This window comes from Hyperolius riggenbachi, chromosome 12 (genome assembly GCF_040937935.1).
Source record: "Hyperolius riggenbachi isolate aHypRig1 chromosome 12, aHypRig1.pri, whole genome shotgun sequence".
NCBI lineage: Eukaryota > Metazoa > Chordata > Amphibia > Anura > Hyperoliidae > Hyperolius > Hyperolius riggenbachi.
The window spans coordinates 90,049,553-90,076,373 of NC_090657.1; the positions used below are offsets into that span (position 1 = coordinate 90,049,553).

The 26,821-nt window shown below is 43.4% G+C and overlaps 1 protein-coding gene across 2 annotated transcripts in view; it reads left to right on the top strand.

Annotated features, from left to right (window-relative positions):
* LOC137541041 (signal transducer and activator of transcription 5B) overlaps positions 1-26,821 on the top strand; it is a 349,270-nt gene that overhangs the window by 55,449 nt on the left and 267,000 nt on the right. The gene's annotated exons all lie outside the window — the stretch shown is intronic.

A 26,821-nucleotide genomic window follows, 5' to 3' on the forward strand; every position in this document is an offset into this window, starting at 1 on the left:
GGACGCTGTGTGTAGGCCTCCTTGTGCCCCCAAGAAATGGGGAGCAGCTCTGGCACCCCCAAAGCATGTGCACTGCTCAGGATCTTTTATTATGTAGGATGCTCGCTGCTTTTATTATATAGAATATTTATAGGAATAAATGAAGATAGATTTTAACCAGACGTCTGAGCAGAATTTTTTTTTTTCATCATGCAGCAAAATGTACAGATTGTATATATGATGATGTAGGTAAAGGGCTCCCATGACTGGTGTAAAAGTATACATGCTCAGGATTGGTACAATTCCAAGATGGCTGCACTTCTGGTTGATTCTTACCAGCAATTGTACACCGCAGCCAAACTGTATGTAGCCGGCACCATTGTAGTGCAATGCAAAACAGCAAAGTTTCGTGAGATCAGATGTTCATTTGCAGTCCAGTCTCTGCTATGTAATAGGTAAATGGTAGAAAAGATGAAACTCCAGCACACTCAAAACGACAGCAGAGGACTGGACTCGACTCTCAGCATGAAACTGCAGTAGAATAATTCCTTAGGAAAGCGTGCACAGGCTGTCTGATAACAGATTGCCAGCGGCGCGAAACGGTCGTCTGCAGGGGGATATAGACCTGGCGCCCACCTTTCCGCTTTGCATCCGACCTTGCCAACTGTAAGTGCTATTGTTTTTACTTGTTGAATAAATTACCTGAATCGCAGTGCTGGCTTTATCCTCTCTCTCCTCTGCTATGTAATACTTTTTTGGGTGCTTTAGTTTCACTGGACCCATTGAAAACTAATATCACTGACTGGGGTGGCTGGGCTTTCACATACTGAGGAATTACAGACAAGGGCAAAGCTGTTTGCAGGAAGAAAAGAGCAGCCTGAAACTTCAGTGCATGGGGGAAAGAAACACACAAATGATCTCTTGAGATTCAAAAGGAATGCTGTATACAGCCTGCTTGTGTATGGATGTATTTTTCTATGTGTGGACATACTGTACATCAACCTACTTCCTGTTTTGGTGGCCATTTTGTTTGTTTACAAACAAACTTTTAAAAACTGTTTTTAACCACTTTTAATGCGGCGAGGAGCGGCGAAATTGTGACAGAGGGTAATAGGAGATGTCCCCTAACGCACTGGTATGTTTACTTTTGAGCGATTTTAACAATACAGATTCTCTTTAAGAATGCTTATTGTTTGGGAAAAATAAGGGGCAGGACTATTTGACTTGTATGCTGTGGGAGCGCTCCTCCACAAACCAGTGAGCAAGCGTGTCCGCTTGAGTGGCTGTCTAGCGTCTCCCTGAGTCTTTTACACATGGGTGTGGCTATATTTGTCATTTTACCAGCAGTTCTTTATCACTCTGTACAAGGAAAACCTCAAAAGGGCAACCCACACTGGTCTTTGTTTTGTTTGCACTGGCTTGCATTGGAGGTCATTTCAGTCTTTGCATTGTTTGCACTTCGGTTAGGTGCTGTATACAGGTCTTTTCTGTATGTATAGTAACAAGGGGTTATCATGCCCTGTCAGGTTTAGATGGGAAACATCCCTGCCTTGATTTTGTTTTGAAACCTATGGAACAGTATTATGATCTCTATGATTAGGGGTCCATTTTCCTTTTTCTATATCCTTGTTAGTGATAGCAGAGACATTCAACCTTTTGCCATTTTGCTGGCCACACCTTGTTTAGCACCTCCCTAATAACTTTAATAACTTATTTAAATGTCCTAACTTGAGATGTGCCTAGATTTTTTTGTTAGTGATAGGACTTTGACCTTTACCCCTGCACACATACCCCATACATTGGGCGTTATCACTTGACCTTTTGGATATATTTTTCTAATTAATATTTTTTTCCCGTTTTTTATGACATCAGCCTGTTGTCAGCTTAGGGCCCATTTCCATTAGACGCGGTGCAATTCGGCTACATAGCCGCATCGCACCGTGGGTGTGCTGAAACACATGCACGGCAATTGAATAGTTGCCATTGCGTGCATGTTGTGCGGAGTGATCCGGGAATCTGCAGCATGCTGCAGATTCTCGCACGGGCACAGCTGCGTCCCCATCTCCTCAATTTACTTCCACTTTGGGAGTTGCGGAAGTGACACTGGTGCTAGGGGAAGTGATGCGATGCGGCTAGGTAGCTGCATTTGCATCACAGAAACAAAGGAAAAGGGCCCTAATTCTGCTAGCTCCTCAACCCCCCCTCCCCCCCCGCAATTACAATAAAAGCCATATGATATGCAAGACTCAGGAAATATACAAAACAGACAATTGTGGTATTAAAGGAACAGCATAAGTCTTTTATTCTTCATTCATATCAGTGACGCTGGAATCAAAAGTATAGCACCAGATTGTGTTATCCTCTGCAGCAGGAACAGCCGCAGCGGTTGTTTCTGCTGCGGAGGATAGCACACTCTGGTGCTATACTTTTGATTCTACCGTAACAGATTGCGGTCCCCCTATTCTGGTTGTACCGGGTACTCCTGATAGAAAAACACTTGTGTGCCTCTGAGGAAGTGGGTTTTGGCTGTGAAACACGTGTCAGGCATGGTTTGGTTTTTTGTTTGGATTCTTTGTAATTCATCCATATTCATATGACTGCAATCAAGGAGACTGATATTAATGAAGACTAAAAGACTGATGCTGTTCCTTTAAAGTAAATGGAAACCTAAATTTAAATAAAGTCAGATACTCGCCTAAGGAGAGGGAGGCTCTGGGTCCCATAGAGTATTCCCTCTCCTTTCCCGGTCCCTGCTGTTGCGCTGGCTCCCCCGTAGCGGTATTCGACTGTTTTGGTCAAATACCGCTGTTTCCCCGCTGAAGGGAGGCTTCGGAAACTCCCGAAGACTGGCCACTCTACACTGCGCACGCCCTCTATGACGCACTCGCACGTGCGCAGTATGGAGCTGCCTGTCTTCAGGAGGACTCTGCTCCCGAAGACTTCCGAAGTCCCCCGCGGCGGGGGATTAGAACGGGGGAGCCAGCGCAGCATGGAGGGCACCGGGAGAGGAGAGGCAAGACTCATTAGGACCCGAGCCTTCCCTCTCCTTAGGTGAGTATCTGACTTTTTTTTTATTGAAATCTGGTTTCCCATTAGCTTTTAGAACCCCAATTGTCTGTTTTGTATATATCTAGTGTGTATCCTGGGGATGAACTGTGGTGACATATTTTATCTCCCTTGTTTGGTAAGAATCAGGAAATGCTACAAACACTCCCGGGTGAAACATTTCAATAACCTCCATAACAACAAATATCCCTGTTCTGTGCCACCTGGCTACTTCTTGCAAACCGGCTGGAAAAAAAATTCTGTGGAAAACACTGACATTGAAATTGCATTCATCCAATAATAAGACAAATTATATAAATTAATGGAAAGTCAAACTTATTATTTTTTTCTTTTAATGTTCCTTATACACTAGGAGATTCAGTCCATGCATGTATTATTGCATTATATGTCTCCCAGACGTCATAATGTGTACTTGGCATTTAATGAATGCCTGCTTATGTTGGTGAAGATGTTTATTCTGTCCTGTGTAGTGTAAGCGATTGACTTTATTAAGGAATCGACTTTAGTATGGTTGATCAAAAGTCGATCGACTAGTGACCCACACACTACAAACGATATCCTATGCAATTCACCTTTACCTTAGATCTGACCAATGTTGTGTCTTCATGCTCTGAATGAAAAATCGATTGAGTCGTTCAAATGACATGTGAACAGTAGCGGATTCCGGTGCGATTGACCGGTATCTTGCATCCTGCTCGATCGACTAAGCTGGTTGATTCGACATGAAATCAACCACTTTTCATCGATTGGGAATTCTGGAACACACTCGATTCTATAAAATGATCAAATCGAATGGTTCGATCGTACAGCCAAATTGCTAGATTTATTGCCACCTCAACAGTGTAGAGGAACATCTAACCAACCTCTGTATTGTACAAGAGACTCTCGTTATAGTAAACTCTATTAATGTAAACCTCTGGCTATAGTAAACTTAGTCCCACATTCCTGACCTAGCGCCTTTACAAATGATTCTTTGTATGAACGATCATATATGATAGTTTGGGACGACTATATTTATAATCAATCGTTTAGCAAATGGTATCATTAGTGGCCACCTTTAGTGAGCACTTCTCCTTTGCCAAGATAATCCATCCAACCTCACGGGTATTGCATATCAAGGTGCTGATTAGACAGGTGTGCAATATTACATCCCTATAAATGGATTCTACTGTAACAATATAAAGTGTAAGGAAGTGGGTCAACCACTGGAGGCAAGGCTGTTGCCAGAGTCCTAAAAGATCTGTGGCACTTTTGGACACACATGCACCAAATCATGGGTGTGGTCATACAGCCGAAAATGGGTGTGGCCGTGGGTGGTGCCAAATGTACATGAATTTTTAGGAGCAGTTTAAGTAGACCCTGCAAAGGAAAAATGGGGAGGGAAATGTGGGAAGTAGCCAATATAGTTTTGTAAGTTTTGGACACTGGCTAATACTTATACTCATGTTTGTGTGCCACAGCAGGGGCTCAACTGTAGTCTGGTGGGGAGAACAAACCCGCCTCCACTCGGTTTAAAAAGTTGCTCTCTGCTGCTATGAACAAAACAGTGTTATACCCTCCACAAGAGGTGGTATGATTATGTAAGTGGTTTAGAGGCGCCAAAGTGAAAAAACAGGTGTGTGTGTGTGCATGCATGTGGTGCGTATGGGTGTATATTGTAATACCCTTTGAGGTAAGTTCCAAAACATTACATGTCCCATAAGAGGAAGTTTGTGACCAGAGAGGACGTTTGGTTATGTGCTCCTAATACTTTGTTAGATTTATGCACTGTATGCTTGTATGTTGCATTGTGTGTTATAGGGCCAGAATTAGTACACATGTTAATACAGGGGATTCCCTGCGTGGCATATGTGACTACACAAAATGCAATTTTATGCAAACCAGGACCTCTGATTTTAACTTGGCTGTAGGGATAGAAGTGGTTTCAGTCTGCATTGAGTATTTGCATGAGTGTGCAAAGGGTTAATTGATTTTTAGGCACACCCTCTTTAACACATCTATTTTACCTTATTTAAAGAGGAACTGTAAACAAAGATTAAACTTAATCGCAATCAGTAGCTGATACCCCTTTTCACATGAGAAATCATTTCCTTTTCTCTAATAGATCATCAGTGGGGTTTTAACCTAATGCATTGTTAGGGGTGTGGTTATAGATAATGGCAGTTGGTGCTGTCTGTTTTTTTCATATCTGCCAGTAGTAAAGTTGATTACATGCAGGCTAATTGTGGATCAATTAACATGAACAAATTACATGGCAAATACAAATCATTTCTTGATCCCTATTTTTTTAACTTGGCAATGTATTGATTTTTTCCCCCCTCTTCGCTTGCGTTCTTCTTTAACTGTCTTTCCGGGGGTTTAGCATGAACTCTCTGTCCCTTTATTGTAATTTTGGTTCTTTTCCGTTAGCCAAGCGCATCCACTAGGTTATCGATAAAACCACCAGAGTTACATCTTTCCCTACTATGGCCTGGAGGGGGAATAGTAATTAACGCCACCTGGTGGTTGCGCTGGGCTAATGGAATAGTACCGTAATTTTATAACCCTTGTGGCCAGGGTTGAATCCAGTGCTCTCTCTCTCTCTGTCATCTAACAATTGTCAGCATTTGCTCAGCTCATGCTGTTCTGTGTGTGTGTGGGTATGGGTATATGTAGTAGTGCTCTTTGAGGTCATGTCTTTGCTTGAAGAGATGACCCTGGGTTCTGTGTTTTGATTGCCTCCAGAAAGACTGGGTTTCACCTTTTTGCTATTTGTCATCCTGGTGGTAGGTTATTTGGCTTCTCTCCAGTAACTGCATTGTTGAAAGTGTATATGAAGTATTTCTGATACAGACACCGTGAAGATAAGGCAGTGTACTAGACAGTCTTATCACCCTGTCAGTTCTCTAAAATGGGATTTTAGTGACTCTCAGCAGATCTCTGTTATCAGCTGAACTTCTGTGCTTGGTTATCTAGCTACACCCCAATAGGGCCATTATTCATGTTCTCTGCACTGTGGCCTCATGTGATGGAGAATGGAACTATAGTCATATCCTTTGCTGGATTTTCTGCAGATGTAGGGAGACCTGTTAACCACATTGAAGGGTTCATAAATAACTACAGTATGCAGCCTTACCACCATTGTCTCTTTGTTTAATATTGTTTAAATACCAGACTGGGTCCTGTCCGGATTTGGGTTTGGCACAATACATGCATAGCCCCAGTAGAAGACAGAGATAGTTACATAGGTGTATAAGCATGCTGTTTACAAAGCAAAAGAACAGAACAACAAGGGCAACAATATACATAATTCATAGCAATTCTAATTGAGACACAAACAAGTCTGATCGATTAGTCCTGTGGGCAGGTTGACTGTTGGCTGAGACACATCCTGGGCCGCAGTTTATGGGTGGGGAGACACTGATGGGAATATGTGGAGTGAATTCAAGAAGCTGACAGCCAATGGGGAAAAAAGAGTTTCTGTGTGTGGCGGTCCTGGTGGAGATTGCTCGAAGCCTCTGGCCTGATGGGAGCGGACTGAAGTAGCGGTGGCCTGGGTGAGGGGGGTCACTGGCAATCCTCAATGCTCTAGAGCACAGTCTGGTGTTTTATAGGAGAGCCAATGGGGGGGAGGCGTCTCCCAGTGATCCTCTCCACCAACCTGATGACCCTCTGTTGTTTGTGCCTGTCGCTGGTGGTGGTGCCGGCATACCAGACCAGGATGGAAGAGCAGTGGATCGATTCAGTGGTGGCAGAGTAAAAACTTGTCGGAATCTCTTGGGCCATGCCAAACTTCCTCAGTTGACGGAGGAAGAACAATCAATGGCAGTGATGTTGTGCTTCCGACTGAGGTCGTCTGAGATGGTAGTGACTAGGAGGCGGGCGCAGGGAACTCTGGCAACCTCAATGCATCTCTTAGCAAGACTGGCAGCAAATCCTAGTCTGTGGTGTCTCTGAGGAGTTTCTGGCCATCGGTGAATGCAAGCTTCCTCTACTCAGAGGGCTGAACCTCGGTTAAGCCTCAGCCTTCAGTCACATTCATTTTTAAGTGCGGGGGCAGCCTCCCATTTCTCAGCCAGGCCACATCACATTTTTAACATCATTTTGGTTCAGTCTAGTTAATGGCATTTGGCCATCGTGGAAAGGAACATCTCTGCAATGGAGTCATTCCATTGGCAACTGGTGGCTAGCAATGTACCTTTTTAAAACTAAATTAAAGTCACAACACAATGGTGGGTACGTGATTGGCTTGTCTTTACAAACTGAGCCGCTCTGTTTCCTTATAAATGGTAAACCTAATGCAGCACTGAGGACATTGGGCACAAATGAATTAATTTAATTTTGTGCTAGGAAATCTATTCCGTTGTGAACAGGAATTGTAGGCATTGTCCCGTGTCCCTGTGTGAGAGCAGGCATTGTCCTTGCCTCCAAAATATTGTGTGCTGCCGGTACAAAAAGATATCTCTTTGAGCCTCTCCATTTCTTCGAAGAGCTGTCTGCCAAAGACTGCAAACAAGATAATAGATTCCGCTTTGGCCACAGTTTATAAGCCTCATAAATTCCATGATCTGAAATCCAGCCTTTGAGCACCAGTTCATCAGCAAAGCTGCTCAGACGCGTTACTAGCCTGTAGGCTAGCCACTCATTCTGTTACTATGGAGGTACTGCGGATTGGGGAGGGGCAGGGAGCTACTGGATCCACAATAGATTCTCGTACAAAGTAGTCTTTACTGGCTTCCTAAGCCAAGTGTAATCTAATGTCTGTATGTAACTTTACACAGTAAAAAGGTCTCCTACGGTAATTCAACATTTCATGTTCGCATTTTCACTCGGGAAGAATGTTTATTTGCATTGGGAAACTTTAAAGCAGGGGTCTCAAACTCAATTTACCTGGGGGGCCGCAGGAGTCAGGATGAGGCTGGGCCGCATAAGGAATTTCACAATCGCGGCGCATCGCCGCCTCTGCCCGCCCCTCTCACTCTTCCTTTACAGAGAGGGGTGGGGAGAGGCGGCGATCCGTGCGGCGATTGATGTCAGGAGGGGCAGAGCTGAAGCTGAAAGCTCTGCCCCTTCCAGGAAATGCCGGCAGATTGCCCCCCGGGCGCTTTGGGGTCTCTGCAGCCATCGTTTAGCGGCGGGAATGCGGTGGATTACTTGGGAGCACTGAAGCGAACTATAAGGAAGCTTTTGCCGGCGAGGGCCAGAAAATATTGTATCGAGGGCCGCAAATGGCCCGCGGGCCGCGAGTTTGAGACCCCTGCTTTAAAGGAAACCTTAGGTGAGAGGGATATGGAGGCTGCCATATTTACTTCCTTGAAAACTACGCCAGTTGCCCAGCAACTTTGGTAATCTTCTGGCATAAGTAGTGTCTGAGTCAAAACCTTGGAATAAGCATATGGCTAATCCAGTAAAAGTTGACTCAGAGTACCTGATCTGCTGCATGCTGGTTAACCACTACATGATATCACACACACGCCCTCCCTGACTAGGAAACCACGTGGGACGTGCGTGTATGTGGAAGAGGAGGATGCGCCCGGAGCAGCGGGGGACACGCGGAGGCCGAGGACAGGTAATGTATACAGTTTGTGTCATTCAGACAAGAAACAGCAAAAAAACAAGCACCTTCCAACTCAAAATTTTACTTGCAAAGTGGTTCATCAGAATTCATGTACAGACAATCAGAGATGACAACAGTCAATCAACATGGCGTGGGTATAATGCCAGGCATAGCTTACGTGTCCCCAGCAGAGAGCAGGATAAGCGATGTGGAGGTGGGTGTCAGGCACTGGGTGGAGGAGCGACGGCCGTTTCGCGTCTGTGACGCTTGGTCATGCTGCGTACCACTTGTATACATTCATGTATACTAATCTGAGTTGAGCTGGGTGACCTTGTCATTAATTATGATATATAATGAGCACTAATCACCTGCAGGTGATTTTTAATTGTTTTTACTTCTTTAGTGTTGTTTAAAGATTTATTGATTATTCTACTATTACAATCTGGTCGTTGCGTTGCTGTTTTTTCAGGGTACTTTAACCCACCCCCTTTTTTTGTGTCATGTGATTTTCAATATCCTGTAGCACGCTTTGGCCTGTTCACGAATATTTAAATTGCTACATATGGGTATGGTGCTTATCCAACTTTGGTGTGCGCTAGCCCTCACTCTCACTCACTCTATCTATCTATCTATCTATCTATCTATCTATCTATCTATCTATCTATCTATCTATCTATCTATCTATCTTATGTAAAACCCCCATTATCCAGAACTCAGTTAACCAGAAGTCGCAAGCAACCAGCAACAAAAGTTCTGGCCTTGCAGGATGTATAAATCTAGTTTTTTTTAATACAGTAATAGATCATTAACCACTTAAGGACTGCGGTACTAAACCCCCTGAAGGACCAAGCCATTATTCCTAAATTGGGCCACTGCAGCTTTTAGGGCTCGCTGCAGGGCCGCACAACTCAGCGCACAAGTGATTTTCACCCCCTTTTCTCCCCACCAACAGAGCTCTATGTTGGTGGGGTGTGATCCCTGCCCTAATGTTTTTTTTTTTTTATTACAAACATTTGTTACATTTTTTTATCAAAAAAAAAAAAAAATTCCCTTCCTCCCCCGGCCAGCCAATCACTGTGATCTACAGTGCCCCCCAGGACCTTACATCGCAGCACTGTACAGGTATATTAGACGGCTGTTTCGACGTCTAACAGTCTCCGAGTGGCGATCGCCGCTAAGTGACTGAAGGCGGAGCCCCGCCTTCAAAGTGGAGATGCGCGCGCACTCTCCTGTAAGCCCCATAGAAGACCGTTCACGCCAATTGACATAGAGCAGTCCTGGGGCTGCGGCCACGTTCACACCGATTGGCGTGGAACAGTCGGCAAGAAGTTAAGTTAGGTCTGCCCGTCATCTTAATTTGTTTTTTATTACTGTTTTCACCATTAATAGAAAGGTTACGGTGAGTGTATAGGTTGGGGTTCAGTAGTTTTTTTTTTTTTTTTTTTTTTTTTTTTTTTTTTTTTTTAGCTAGACCAAGTTTTAACATTGACTCTCAAGCAACCAGAAACCACACTTATCCAACATCAGCCGATCCCCATGGGTGCCGAATAATGGAGGTTTTACTATATCTATCTATCTCCTATATCATAAAACTTAAGTGTCCCTGCGTCATCTTGTCCCTGTGTCCGTGCGATTGCGCTACTGGGCATGTGCAGCACGGACAGCCGTTGGGACAGGAGGGCGGGGCCAGGGACATGTGGCGGGGATGTGACAGGCCTAGTGCTCATTTTTAAACAGGCTTAGGTCAACTAGTGTGTGTATGTGTGTATGTATAATCTCACAAATGTGCAGAGTATATGGAACAGTTTGTCACTACCTCATTATGAGGAGTTCACAATCTAGGGCTAAGTTGGGCAGAAGCTACTAAACTGGAGCCGCTATGATGGCAGTGTCGCAATCACTAAAATGCATTATACTCCAGGGCAAAAATACATCTTAAATGTGTGTATGATGCATTTTACAGTGTTTCACGCTAGTGGTCCTATATCAAATGTACTTTCATGTTTCTGTGTCATAATCATCCTCCTGAAGTGTGTTCACCTTGCACACTCACAAATTCTTGAGTAGAATTAGTGGCGTTAAACTTTAGAAACAAAGTCTGGCGTTTCTCCTGCTGCCTGTTGGCTGGAGCAGCACACCCTTGTTTTGGCCTGCCTGATTCAGTGGAAGAATTGTACTACAATTGCCAGCATCATAAGATCATTTTCGAGCACACTGCTCTGCTGAGGTGGCACAGCTAAATCGTTAATGTAGTGTACTGTCTTAGAGGTCGTAGGACAAAATAATTCTACTTATAATCTTAAAGGACCACTATTGCAAAAAATTGTAAGTTTAAAAAAATGCATGTAAACACATACAAATAAGGAGTATATTTCTAAAATAAGCCATAAATTGCTTATCTCCCATGTTGCTGTCACTTACAGTAGGTAGAGATCTGCTAGAACTGACAGGTTTTGGGCTAGTCCATCTCTTCTTGGGAGAATAGCCTTTACTCTTTGGAAAGACGCTTCCTGAAAAGGATCTATACAAAGATGCTTGCCAGTCTCCCTGCTTGCTGCAGACCTGTCCATGTGTGATGCTACGTACACACATGCGACTACGATCGTTCGTTGTTAACGACGAACGATCTTTTAATTGACGAAAGAACGACCGGAGTAAAGTTAGTTCTAAAAAGTGTGTAACGATCACATCGTTAGAACGAACGTTACACCACGTAAAAGCACTTAATGCGCCTGCGCATAAAATTGTAAAGTTCCCTGGAGAAAAAGTGAAATGCGCATGTCCAGCCTGGTACAAACGATCGTTTCCAACGATGTACTACTTTTGCAAACGACCGTCGTTGGTTAAAATCCGCCGAGACAGAACTTTCTTTTGTAGCGATTTGGCTCGTTCGTCGTTAGACTTAATAGTCGGTGGTTCGTTTTTTGTAACGATCGTCGTTGGTAAAGATCGGGGAACGATCGTTACAAACGACTATAGTCGCATGTGTGTACGCACCTTTAGAATGGCCCAGCCAAATTCCAGATCTGAATCCAATCAAGAATCTGTGGCAAGATCTGAAAACTGCTGTTCACAAACGCTGTCCATCTAATCTGACTGAGCTGGAGAGCTGTTTTGCAAGCAGAATGGGCAAAGATTTTAGTCTCTAGATGTGCAAAGCTGGTAGAGACATACCCTAAAAAGACTGGCAGCTGTAATTGCAGCAACAGGTGGTTCTACAAAGTATTGACTCGGGGCTGAATAATTATCGCACACCCCACTTTGCAGTTATTTGTTAAAAAATGTTTGGAATCATGTATGATTTTCATTCCACTTCTCACGTGTACACCACTTTGTATTGGTCTTTCACGTGGAATTCCAATAAAATTGATTCACTTTTGTGGCAGTAATGTGACAAAATGTGGAAAACTTCAAGTAGGCCGAATACTTTTGCAAACCACTATGGCTCATTTTATTCTGGAAGAAATGCGCTCCTTAATTGTATATGTTTACATGTATTTTATATTTCCTGATTTTCGTGAGAGTGGCTCTTTAATAAAGAAGCATGTTACATTTTAAGGCTGTAGACATAATTTTGCTGAAACGTTCCCTAGTTTGATCATAACTTAAAAAAATGACATCTTATTTTCATTTGGATTGAGTTTTTCACTACTTATTTATGCAACAAGGGTCCAAGCTATAAGACACATCACAATTTTTTATACAACTCGTTATGATTAAAATGAGGTCACATACACATTTAACAACAAACTGGATGCACAGCAATCCATTATTCTCAAGGTGCACCTATGGTGTTTTTGAAAGCCATTTTTTTTTTTTGCACGAATTGTTAGGCCTCGTTCACATCAGGGCCGTTTCTGTGCGCTTTCCACAGCGCACTGCCCTGTGCGTTCAGCAAGGTATTGATTTTTCCATGTAACTAAATGTAGCTGGTTCACATCTATGCGCTGCGCTGAGCAGCGTTACAGAAACGTAGTGTTGCAGGCATTTCTGTGCGTTGAGCTGGAAAGCGCACAGCAATGCAAGTGAATGGGTCCGCTTTTTTAGCGCATAGAAGTGCGTACAAGCGCATAGAAGCGCATGCGTTTTTTACCCCTAATTGGAGAAAAAAATACATTTACATACAAAAACAAAGTTTTATTGACAACTGCTGCTGCTACAGTAAGCAAAAACGTGCTTTAAAGAAGCGCAGCGCAACGCACAGAAACGCGGACTAAAGCGCGCACAAGCGCATGCGTTTTTTACCATGCGCTTTAACACGTTTTTCAGCGCAGCAGATGTGAACGAGGCCTTACTGTGCAATTCTCTGTATTGCCCCAGAAGAGTCAGGACATCAGAAAAATGCCACAAATGTCACCACTGTGGAAAGCTAACAACCAGTGTTATTCAAAAGTGAGTAATTTGTAACCTACCGACTCGTGTAGTTTTGCTGAACCTTTCCCAAGTTTGATCATAGTTTTGAACGATTACATTTTTTTTTTTCATGATGGATTGAGTTCATCTCTACCTAATTTTTTTTTTTTTTGTGACAGTGGCCCAAGCTATAAAACACTTCAAAATGTATTCAACGTTTTATGATTAAAATGTCACATATTGGTCATTTCACAACAAACTGGATACACAGCAAATCATTATTCTCAAGGTGCTCCTATGGCTTTTTTACAGTTCTTTCGGATAGGGACTGATTCGTGTTAGGAGTAGGTGCTTAGAGTTTGGAGTAATTGAGGAGTGGTTAGGGTAAGTCATAGTTAGTGGAGGGTTCAGGTGAGAGTTAGGGTATGATGGGTGATAGCAGAATATCGGTTAAATTACTAATATTCTATTATAGTGGATAATAAAATATCGGTAAAATTACTGTTACTATTCTATTGTTGTTTCATGCCCATTATCTTCATTTTTGTGCCAGTTTTTCCTCCCCGTGCGATTTATAGATATGCCCCGTTTATGCTTAACTCTAACTTTCCCCTATCTATGCCTAACCCCAGCCACCCCAACCAGACTCCTAACCAGCGATGCTCTCATGAGTAACTTGTGATTCAAATGAGCTTTAATTGCCACAGCTGAGCGGCTGGATGAGAATGGGTTATTTACTCATAATTCCGCCGTCCACTTGAAGGCTGGAAGGAGGAAGTGCGCCGTGGTGAGGCTTGCAACTCGATCAATAGGACGTGTGCAAGCTATTATCCACAGAACATACAGCAGACCTGGCACCGATTTGCACTTATCCAAGAGTTTCCTTTAATCCAGCGGATACAAGCAATACATAAAGAGTAAAGAGGCGGTCGGCCTAACAGCCGTTTCGCAGGTTGCCCTGCTTCTTCAGAGGCACAAAGACAAGGCAGCCAGGTATTATCCCCCATATATATACAGTAATGCATACAAGATCTTACCTCTCCATTAGTCAAACAGACGCTGCTGGAAGCCCCCTTCCGGGAACGCCCCTCAGAATCTCACTGGCCACTCACAACGCAGCGGGCGCCGCCAATCAACGTGCGCCTATTGCCGGCCATACGCCGGTCAATCAGGCGTAAGTAGGATGAGGCGCTGTGTGGGACAAAAAACCTCTTACGAGGTAAACAGTTCCCATAGCAACCTAGAACGCCGGGCGCAATTCCAAGCGGCGTAAATGCAGACAGCCGTCCGCCTCGGCCGCCAAATGGGAGCCCTACATACACACCCCCACAGCTACTTAGCATAACTGCATAAATACATATAACAATGAACCCTACATCGTCTTTCATATGTTAAACACATGATACACATTGCACAATACATAGACAGGGAATGCCCACTCAGGTACAGCCCCATAGTGCTAGATCAGCACATCTGTCCAAAGCTTTCGCAAGTATGTGCAAAATATGATATAGAGAGTTCAGGCAGCATTCATTAAGGAAGGATCGGCAATAGCCAGTCAGTATACTGGGCTTACCACCCGGTTTTTCCCCCTCCAAAAATGGCATGCCGCGAACAGGGAGATGATCATTCCTGGTGCCCTGGAACAAAAACAAGAAAAAGAGAAACAGACAATTTTAAAACCAACATACATGAGGCATAAAAGTATCAACGGCAAAACATTCAGCTATGTATATAAACAGCAATTAGAACTACTATGATCACAAAAAAGGCCATATTACATAAATCAGTATTTTTCAAGAAAACAAAACAATTCATTCCTTTCATTAAGCCCTAAACGTCCACAGGCTTTTGTCTTAGAGATTAATTTAGCTTCTTCCTGTCTGAGCAGCTTCTCCCAATCTCCTCCTCTCCTTGGCTGGTCGACTACTTTCAAACCTGTGAATCTTAAGGGGGAGCTCTCACTCCCATGTTCCTCCAATACATGCTTAATCATGCGGCCAGCACCTTTCTTAGTGTTTAACGAATTGACATGTTCCTGATATCTTGTACAGAGGAGACGGGTTGTCATGCCGATATAATACCGGTTGCAAGAACATAAAACTGCATACACTACATGAGTTGATCTACAGTGTATAAAGTCTCTAATAGGGATTACTTCACCCCCTAGGTTAATACATTTCCCTTGTACAAAGTGGGCACAGTGATTACAATTGCCACATTTAAAACAGCCCTTAGGTCTCAGATTTGTGAGCCAGTTGGATTTCTTTTCTTCCCTAAATTCACTTCTCACTATAGAGTCCCCAATGGTTCGTGCCCTCCGAAATGTAATAAGGGGTCTTTCTGGGAGCTTTTTCCCACAAACCGCATTAGAGCGCAGATCTCCCCAGTTTTTTTGAATTGAATTTCTTAGATTTCTTGCCATTGGAGAATATTCAAAAATCATAGGGACCCCCCTACTTGGTTCTCCTTTCACTTTCGTTTTATTTTTCCTCATCAAAAGTTCAGGTCTAGGTTTTTTCTTTGCCTTCTCAAAGGCTTCAACAATCAGAGACAGTGGGTACCCCCGAGTCAGGAATCTTAGACCCAGCTCATAACTTTGTTCCATAAAGTCGGTGTCCCTACTATTATTCCTTTTTAAGCGAATAAACTGGCTGTAGGGGATGGAGTTTTTCACATGATCTGGATGATAGCTAGAGTACTCAAGAATACTGTTAGTTGCTGTAGATTTCCTATATCCTTTTGTCAAGAGCTTTCCTTCCTCTACCTTTATTATTAAATCCAGAAATTCCATTTTCTCTCCTCCCCATACTCCAGTAAATCGCATATTAAAGTTGTTGACATTGATCCACTGGACAAAGCCCTCAAAGTCCTTATTAGTACCGTCCCAGATCACAAGGACGTCGTCCATATATCTCAGCCAGGACTTAATGGCGTGGCGATAGGGATTAGAGTCAACAAGAATCATTTGCTCCTCCCAGGCGGCCAAAAATATGTTTGCAAAAGTCGGGGCCACCGAGGTCCCCATCGCCACGCCAGAGGCCTGCCTATACCAACAATCCTGAAAAAGAAAAGCATTATGAGACAGTATGAAGTGCAGACATTCCGAGATGTAACTTGCCCATTCTCTATCTTTTCCTTTTTGAACCAAAAATTCCTCCACCACTTCTGTTCCTAATTTTTGGGGAATTCTAGTATAGAGGCTCTCTACATCAATGGAAGCCAGTCTCAGGCCTTCCCCCCATTGCACCTGTGGGAGTTTCAGAAGGACATCCAACGTGTCAGCCAGATAGGAGGGAATCTGAGCCAGCAGCGGTCTCAGTTCATACTCCAAAAATTTAGATAAAGGCTCCGTAAGGGAACCTCTGGCTGACACTATCGGACGCCCCGGTGGTTCCTCCAGATTTTTGTGCACCTTGGGTAAGAAGTACCAGACTGGCTTACGTGGGAATGGCGGGAGGAGATCCTCCCCTAGTTTTTTAGATAGCCACCCCAGTTCTACCCCTCTTCGTAGCAGAGTACGTAGGAGGTCCTTATAGTGACAGCTAGGATCTCTTCTCAGCTTTTCATAGAACCCATCTGGGCCTTCCAGTTGTCTTTTAGCTTCCCTAGCGTAATAACTTTTAGACATCACTACTAGGTTCCCCCCTTTATCTGCTTTTTTGATGATAATTTTGGGGTTATCTTTTAACCATTTCAGCGCCTCCCATTCCAGTGGTGAAAGATTAGGCTGAGCCTCAGGATAGATAAGGGCCTTCATATCCTCCTGGACCTTTACATCAAATTGGTCAACACCTGAACCCGGGGTACTAGTAAATTCACGTGTGGATTTACACACTCTGAACGGTAATCTTGATTCCCCATCAATCTCAGAGTATGTCTCGCTCCCTTGATTACTTTCCTTCCATAGAGACTGTAGATCCAACAAGGCCTGCAAATCTTGTGTTGTCGGTATAAATCCTAGATCCTCTGTATTAGGCTCCGGAGACTTAGGGGCCTGTTTCCAATTGTCCTGTTGAACTGCTATATTCAGTCTCCGTATTGAGCAGTACCAGTCAACTTCAAGCTATTGGAATGCAGGGCGGACGGCGGCATTATGGGTAAATAATCCATTCTCATCCAGCCACTCAGCTGCGGCAATTAAAGCTCATTTGAATCACGAGTAAGCACTTGTAATTACTCATGAGAGCACCGCTGCTTCTAACACTAATCCTCCCCAATCTATATCTAACACTAATGGGTGCCGCCATAAGCACTCATGTAAAACTACCGCTAATAGCAGCTATAACAGTAAATTTGGGTGCTAGAGTCTCCCGATAAAATAACGAGCACCAAAACCGCCCACTACAGGAGCTGCAGCTATAAATAGCGGGTGTCGTGGCGCCCGCTATTTTTGTATTTATAGCAGCAGTTTCTTTAGTGGGTGGTCCCATCTGCCTTTTTTTTTTATTTTTTATTTTTTTTATGGGATGATCTTGGCAACCAAATTAACTAATAGCCCATACTAGTGGCGTTTTACATGGTGCCTATGGCGGCACCCAAATTCATCAGTGCACACTGCGTCCAAATTTAGGTGACCCCTCACAGCTGCTCCTGCCACCTCAGAACACTGTTGTGAGGTAACAGAGAACTGCTGTGAGAGGGCCACAGTTAGAGAGAGGCCTCACTTGTGTCTGCGGAAAACGCAGCGTTTTCCCATGGTCAATTTTTCACGTCTTTTTTGCGTTGTTGCACATGCGTCATCCACCATAGACTGCCGGTACCTGCTAGCAGTCTATGGGAATTGAACACACATTACAAATTCATGTGGCATGGAATCCATTTTTTTTTACTTGCACAAAATTGCGGCCCGGAAAACGAATGTACACATTGTCATTTAAAAGCATTATGTGCAATTTTGCACGCGCTTTTCAACCAAGCTTGACTATTTAACATTTCTTTTTATAAATGACGACTGTTACTACTGGCTGTAATAGTAGTCATTCAAATATAAGCTAACTACTGATGGGAAGATGGATTGGGGATCAGTGGCAAACAGCGATCGTTAACTTATCCATCTTCACTACCTTGGTAACAAAAGCGCAATTGACCGTTTAATTGTGTTAAAATTATCACGGCAGACAATGGGGAATCTGAGCAATTGGTCGATCAGCGATCCCTTATGGCGGTCGCAAACTCTGCACATGGCTAAACATCGTTTCACTTCAGCCAGAAGGGTCAAGGGATCACGTGATCCCTTTGACCAGTCAGCACTGGGGTCATACGCACGTGCATTAGGAAGTAATTACAGGAAGTAATTCCTTCCTGTAGCGGAGGTTTTCAATATCATTTAGAGAGTCCACCTGGTCTTTTGCACCGATCGGTGCTGTGGCTGGCAAGCGTGTGTGTGCGCGACCGTTCGTTCGGGGGCTGCACTTTTTTTGATAGACTTATCTCCTTAAGCAGCCTCCTTTTTGGACATAGGAAATAAGTAGTTAATGTAAGGTAAATTTTCTAATGTTTGTGTTGTGTGCCTTTATACATATTCTCCAATTGCAAATCCAGATAAAAAGCCGCGATCACAATACACATATCCTGCTTGTGTTGTGGAGCGCAAGCCTTATACCTTTGGTATTTCTTGCCTTTATGCATAGCAGTGATGACACAGAGCACCCCATACACATTTATAAATGAAAATGTACCATATATATTATATCTAATTTATATTTTTATTCAATTGTTTTTGTTGGGATTGTGTCAAAATTGAACATGTGTGTGGTACATTGGTGAGAAGAGTCTTAATTGTCATTTGAGGGGAAAACGATCAAAATATTAAAAAAAAAATTGTGTGTGGCCACCATAAGTGTTGCTTAAAGTGATCAAAATAAGTGAATTGTTAACAAGAACAGACTCTAACCATGAATGGAATAGTGACAAGAGGTGAAACATCTGCTCATCTTTGCACAAGCCCAGACTTGTTTTCCTAAGTGGGGACATTTATTAGTTTTGTTGCATAGGAGAAGGTGTAAAGCAGTATAGTCAGAAGCACTGAAGCTTGATTTATACATCTCTATTCTCTGCTGTGCAAAAATAGGATTGTGTAAAAGTACATGCCACAGACTACTTTTTACAGGTGTGCATGTTACGCTCTCTTCCTCATGCTGTAATTGTAATAAAAATATGTTGTAGTTGCAGGTTTAAGTTTGCAAGCCTTGCAGCTAATACAAAGAGCTACTAGAACAAAGTCTGTGTTTAAAAATAGAATTGTATTAAAGTGGACCCAAACTCGTGCACAGCACACAATGAAAAGTATTCATGCCACATATGTTTGCTAAACTAATAAAGTATTCAATTCTCTGGTACACTTAAACCCTTTGAGAAGAGAAGCTCACAAGAAGTCCTGAGTGTACAAGGAGGTAATAAGAGCAGTTGACAGGAGAAGTTCTTATAATTGGTACATTTTGTGTGGTATCTTTGGAGAAGTTTATGCATTTAGGAAGGGACTGCATTACAGACAGAGCGCTTTGTACAGTATAGTTAGAAACCTGAACTGATTCTTTGCATAAGGGCTGTGGAGTCTGTACAAAAATCACTGCAACTCAGACTCCTCCTTTCATTAAACCACTGACTCCAGGTACCCAAAATTGCTCTGACTCCTAGACTCTGACACCGCAGGGCTATACAGTTGGTACAAAAATCCTCCCAACTCTTTTTCTCAATTTCTCCAACTTTGACTTCACAGTCCTGCTTTGCATGGTAAGCATGCAATCCAATGGAGAGAGTGACTGAGCATACAGGGAAGTAAGAATAAGTGGGTGGGTCGCATAGCAGAGCTCAGAATAGACTGGAGTGGAGCCAATCGATTTCCAGGTAAATTGCACAGGAGGGCGTTACAGTAATCTAAGGGTATATCATTAAGACACACATTTTAGTTTTGCGTGTGCAAAGGGCAACGTGGGAGGTCTGGCAGGTAAATCTGCCAGAAAATTGTATGGTGTGTACCTAGCTTAAGGACATTGTGGAGTGCAGAGATATGGCGTTTTTGTAAACCTTACCTGCCTGTATTAAATATTGTCTGCTACAAAGTGATCGGCGTTGTCAACCCTCACCTGCATCATATCAGACAGTCACCTGCTGTTACTGCTATTGATCAGTTACTAAGTCAATTACATTGAGCTGCACTCCATAATCTAATCTGACACAGATGTAATATGCACACCGGTCAGGTTTGCTTGATCTAATGCTACCGTAGGTATAGATGATTACATTTTCTGGCAGATTGATTATTTCCAACATGTCCGATCTGATTTCTGATCAATTTTCCATTCACTGCCATGGTAAAATAATCGGAAAATCGATACAATCAATTAAATCAATCAGTTCTGAATTGTGGTAGATTTTATGCTAATTTTATGTAAATTGATGCAGCTTGGAAATGGACTAAAAGCTGAAAATTTTAATTGGTCCTATTCTAAGCTACATAACATTTTCATCAACCCTAAATTTAGCTTTTTATTGACAAAACTTGAAGCTAAAATTTCAGCATACAGGTAGTGTGTTTTGCAAATCTTATTTACAGTATACAAATTTTAAATACCTGAATAGACCTGTTCAGCTATTTTGTTCATAAAAATTAGCAAAAGTTCTTTAGGTTTATTAACCTCCTGAGCGATAATCCCGAGCTGAGCTCGGGGTATGTCGCGCAGGAGGAGTTCTCAGACCCTGGTGGGCCGATTTGCATAATTTTTTTTTGTTACACGCAGCTAGCACTTTGCTAGCTGCGTGTAACTTGCGCTCGCCGCCGATCCGCCGCTACCTGCCGTGCCGCGCAGCCCCCCCCCCCAGACCCCTTGCGCAGCTGGGCCAATCAGTGCCAGGCAGCGCTGTGGGGTGGATCGTGACTCCCTCTGACGTCACGACGTCCATGACGTCATCCCGCCCCGTCGCCATGGCGACCGGGGAAGCCCAGCAGGAAATCCTGTTCTGAACGGGATTTCCTGCTTACTCTGATCGGCGAAGGCGATCGGAGTGGGTGGGGGGATGCCGCTGCTCAGCGGCTATCATGTAGCGAGCCCTGGGCTTTTAAAAAAAGTGCTGCGCCCCCTCCTGGGCGATATAATTGTATCGCTCAGAGGGTTAAGGGTGGGAATATACTAAGCAGAGTGTTGCGTAAAACGCTAGCATTAACACGTATAATGTAAGTCAGTGAGCTGCATGAAAACTCATCTGTTTGCGTTCTGCAATGTGCGTTTTTAAAAACGCTGAACTTGTTTCATATTTTTCCAAAACGCATCTAAAATGCACACAAAGTATGTCAATGGTGACACAGAGGGTATAGAGCCTTATTGCATCTTTAATGCGTTTTTTTTCTTCTAAAAGCAAGTTTGATGATATAACAATGTAAATAAACAAGACTTACAATAAAATTCCCCCCTAAAATCAAGGCGATACAGCTGGGCTTCCAGCATGAGTCCCTAATAGGAGTGCACTTCCTATAGATAGCAGGATCTTAGCATGCGTAGAAATTATCTTCAGGCCCAACTTATGCAAAAAATGGTGATCACCGCTGCTCTGCTTAGAGTAAACAAATCTTCAGAATCCCCCCGTGTGCTGTATCTGCACGCCTCTGTGTTGCCACTTACGCAACCATTACTGACACTAGGCGTGTCAAACCTCCCCAGCATCAGCCAGCGTTATACAGGCAAATTTCTTTTGAAATGGTCCACTCACGTGTGCAGCCTAGGAAGACCGTCTGCCAAACGATTCCTCACTTCCCAATGGGGTCAGTGGTGTGGCGGCTCACCCCTCCATTCTGCCGCATGAAGCCGTGGTGTGTCGCATTCGGCGACCCGATCTTAGGTGCTGTAGCGATAGGAGGAAGGTTGCGGAGGCACGGCGGGAATCAACGCCTTCCAGCAGCGGCGGCGTCACCTGCACGTGACGCGTTTCATCCAATCAGGATTTCATCACGTCTTCCTGATTTTCTCGATTTCTGCTTATTTGTAACCCTTAATTGCTTGTAATCTCCAAACAAATTTCTTGTACTACAAAAAACAACTTGCATACACGCAATACTGAATACACAATTTATGAATGTGCTTTGACTTATTAAAGGCCAACTGAAGCAAAACGTATATGAAGGCTGCCATATTTATTTCCTTTTTATACAATACCAGTTGCCTGGCAGCCCTGCTGATCTGTTTGGCTGCAGTAGTGTCTGAATCACACCAGAAACAAACGTGCAGCTAATCTTGTCAGATCTGACAAAATTCTTATAATTGAGCCACGTTGAAGAGGAATTGACCCGTGGCGTAGTCAGTAGATGGCATTCATGCCTTGAAGCGTTTAGATGTGGGCTAGGACACTATCTGTATGTAGTTTGTATGTTCTCCTTGTAGTTATGTGTTTCCTTAGGGCACTCCAGTCTACTACCACACCCCGAAAGCATACTACTACATTGCCTCCCACCCCAGCAATGGACTTGGGCTCCTTAAAAGCACAACTGAAGCCAGAGGTATATGGAGGCAGCCATATTTATTTCATTTTGCGCAATACCAGTTGCCTGGATGTCCTGATCCTCTGCATCTAATACTTTTAGCCATAGATCCTGAACAAGCATGCAGCAGATCAGGTGTTTCTGACATGTATTTACTTTGTAAAAGAATGACCAGCACACCAATTGTAGTTTGCAATCAAGAACAGTATATTGGAAACAGCAGCAGCAGCAGCCTGAGAGGAGCCTTCATTACCCTTTGATAAAGGTTTAGCTACAGAAACAGTGCTGTCAGGGTATCTGAATATGCCTGCCTAAAGGTCACCCTGGTGCACATAAACTTTTTGCTGTTGCAAGCTCTCTGCTCCTGTTGGCTTTTATGGACTTATTTTGGACTGTTCACCTGCTGCCATACTGCATTAGCTTTATTAATACCAGAGGGACCCTGTATACTGTAACTGTATACTATTGTATTGACCATTGTGTGCATCTATGCTGTTTAAGATGTATAATTGATTGCATGGCCAGATTTACCATAAGGCACTGTAGGCATGTGCCTATAGGCGCCTGATGATGGAAAGGCGGCTCATTCCCCTCCCTTAGTGCCTCTCTCCCCCTTCCCTATGCAGAGTCCTGATGAGAGTGTAAATAAGCGGTTACACATCCTGCTCTCAGCAATCCACTGATGAGATCCCCCTTCTGTCAGGGGCATCACTAGCTGCTTAATACGGAAGATACCTCTTGGCTACCTAATGCTAAGGGACACCAGTAGCTACCAATGACAAGTAAGGGACATAAGGGAGAGGTGACAGTTTGGCCAGCCAGCACACTTGCGGTGCGGTTAGAGGCGTTTTGTAGGTTCATGGAGGGCAAATTCTAGTGTGCCAGGACATCTGTGCCTAAAGGCTCCAGTGATGTAAATCTGGACCGGATTAATTGTACAGTTCTTTGCTTCATGATTGCACTGTTTTGCTCTGCTTTTGTTGTTTCCAATATACTTTTCTTGATTTCAAACTACAATTGGTGTGCTGGTCATTCTTTTAGAAAGTGGGCGTTAGGACCATATTGGCTCCGTTTTACTGGCCTAGCACCCACCCAGGTTCCCCCTTTTTCTCTGATGTGTATATATTAGGTGTACTGACTGCTTTTAATTTATTGTTTCTGATATTGTCAGATCTGACGAGATTAGCAGCAGTTTTGTTTCTGGTGTTATCCAGACACTACTGCAGCCTAATTGATCAGCAGGACAGCCAAGGAACTGGTATTGTTTAAAGGGAAATAAGGCAGCCTCCATATTCTCACTACAGTTGTCCTTTCATACTCACAAAATTGTTCTGCTTACACATCGGATTGGAATGGATCCTATTATGCAGTAGGATCCATTCACATCTGTTTATTTGTAACGGATCCCTTTGGTCCCTTCTGGCAAGCGGGATGCAGAGATGGGTCACGCACAGCAGTGTTCTCCCCAGGCTCTTTTTTGTGAGCACCCAACTGTCAATGGCTTGCCTCCTCCTCCTATGCTGTAAGCAGAGTTCCCCCTCGTACCCCACCCGGCTACTTTTTCATGCCACCCAGTTGGGAAAAAAATGTGGGTGACAACACTGCACGATTTTCTGGATTGAGTGATTGGACCAGACAGATGGTGATGGAGGCTGAAGAAATTAGTCCTAGTCTATGGGTTCTCATTAAATGCTACCTGCGTGCATTTCACACGTTACCTGTTTCTGTCCATTAGCATTGCTGCATGCTGGAGATGCTGATATTTTGAGCCCGAGGCCCCAGCAGAAGCATCTCTGGCTCCCATTGGTTGCAATAGACAAATGGGAATTGCCGCACCCCAGGGAGGATTTTCATTGGATCACTGAGTAGTGGACCAGTGAAAATCCTCTCTGGATAGGGACGATTCCCATTGGTCTGTTGTAACCAATGGGAGTTTCTGCTGGGGCCACATGATCTAGTATACTGATATTTTTCAAGCGTGTAGGGACCCAAGTGGACAGTATCTGCATTGGCTGAGGGTGCAAATTGACGGCAGGGGAACGCGACAAGCAGGTAGTGAACAAATCGGAAAACTTGACGAAAAACTGAAACACAGTGTAAGAAACTGATGCGTTAAAGTGGAAAACAATTCTTAATCTGGTATAGCGTGAAACCAGCCTTAGACTATAGGGACACGAGAATATGACTGTGATAGGGATTAAATTGTGAGCTCCCCTGAGGGACAGTTAGTGATGGAACCTAACAATGATAATAAAGTTAGTGGTCTTGCTCTGTGACTGTTCTTCTGCCACCATCGCAGTCAGGCAGTTGATCAGGACCACAATTGAGCCTAGTGGAGGCTGCTTTCACTATGCAAGACTGTCTCCACCTCTGAGGGCTGCACTGCACCTGCTCTGCATTCAGAGAGCTTTCTTACATCTGAAGATATCATCAGATTACACCAATGTTGCTTCCAGAGTTTAATTGGGCTTTAAAGCTCTAGGTTCAGCCACCATTTTTTTTTTTAATTTAGTGAAGTTCATTTGCATTTCAAGACTGTAGTTGCAGGAAGTTTGAGAGTACTTGGCTGGCTGCATACTGTGACTTATTTTCCTGTTGAGACAGTGCAATTTTACTAGAAAGCAACGTGCCCAAACTCCTCCGCCTCCTCCTGTCCAAACATCACCCACACATGAAGTAGCTGGAAGGGAGCTGGGAAGGGGTGGGCACCAGTAACTTCCTGCGAGGACGAGCCATGTGACCTTACCCAGCTCCTCTCTGTCTGTCTGCTGAAAGATCCTTATTAACCTCCTTGTGGTCTACAGTACAAGGTCACATATGGGAAGGTCAGTGAGTTATAAATTGAGTTGATGCACAACTATGCCAATTTTAGTTGACAAAAATTGATTGACCACATTTCAAGCTGCATAAATTTGCATACATTTTTTTTTTTTTTTTTACAAAATCCCTAATTAGCATCACGAGCCTCATTATATAAGATTCTGTTGAGCTGCAGTGCTGACCATAAAGATTTAGTCCAGGTTCTCAGGAGTGCACAATGGCCACTGTGTAAGGCGGCTCACCGCACCGCAGTGAACCACCTAGAGTCTCTAGGCAGGAGTGTTGCGGTACAACGGAGTGTGGAATGCTAACGCAGTGCATGAAGTGCAGAAGGGTAACATGCTGCACTACCGCAATACGTAGAGGTTAACGGTTACATTGAGCATATTTTTCATTGACTGAGTGCTTCACTGTATGGGAGGCAATGCTCTAACATGCGGCACCTCTGTCCTGCTCTGTTGCGTTCCTGCTTTGTTGCGTTCCTGCTTTTGCAGGGAACACTAGGCAAGGGCCACTGTTTACGTGGCCTAAATCTATCAGGGCTCTTTCACATCTGACATAGCGTTGGTGAAAGGTAAACTCATACGTTTTGATGTATGCATTTTCCTGCGTTTTTTGTTTTGCGTTTTACCGCAATAAGTATGCATTTTTAATCTGTTACAGCACATAGGAAAACACAGAGGATGGTATCATTTTTTTGATATTCAGGTGTAACTGTGTGCGTTGAAGCGTTTTAAAAACGCATGCTCTTCTTAGAGCTTGCGTTTTACATTTATTTACATTATAATGCATAACGCAAGCGATGGACGATTAAAAGCTTCGGGGAGCGTTGCAATCCACCAAAATGCAGCATTAAATGTGAAAGGTAATATGAAAATCTATGGACTTTTATTTTACCTAGGAAAACGCATGCACTTGTCGTTGCGTCAAAACGTCCAAAATCAGCTCTGATGTGAAAGAGAGAGAGCTGTTGAGTACCTGGGGAGCATCCAGACCCTTATTTTTTGCAGGGAACTCTGGATTAAGGCTTAGTTCACGTTCTAAATCGCAAGCGCTGAGCTTTTCTGGTTTCAAACAATCAGGAAGTGAACTGCTTGAACTGGAACTGAATATCTTTAATGTAATTTAAAATAAAAAGCGCTCACAAAATTGCTTTTCCAAACACTTTTAAAGCACTTTGCGATTTTCCTATACCTTGCATTGAAGTGCAAGCGCTCAGAAAATGGACCCATATTTGCGTTTGGAAAGAATGATCAACGCTCATGTGAGAACACTCACATTGGAGTTGATTTCACAAGTGCTTTTAAAAAAACGCTAGCGCTTAAAAAAAAAGCTCAAAGCACTTATAATATGAACAAACCTGAAAGGAGATCTGGTTCATCATTCGCTTACTGAGCAATCTGTAACTCTGGATTAAATTATTGACTTTTGTACAAGGATTTTTTTTTTAGGAATAGCTGCATCAATCAAACGGCAAACCGCATGTGCTCTGATCGGCAAACTGAAAATTTGTTTAGAACACGTGGTGAAAAAAGGGCTGTATAAAGTGTTGAGGAATTAGAATATGCTTATACAACAGAACTATAGCAATT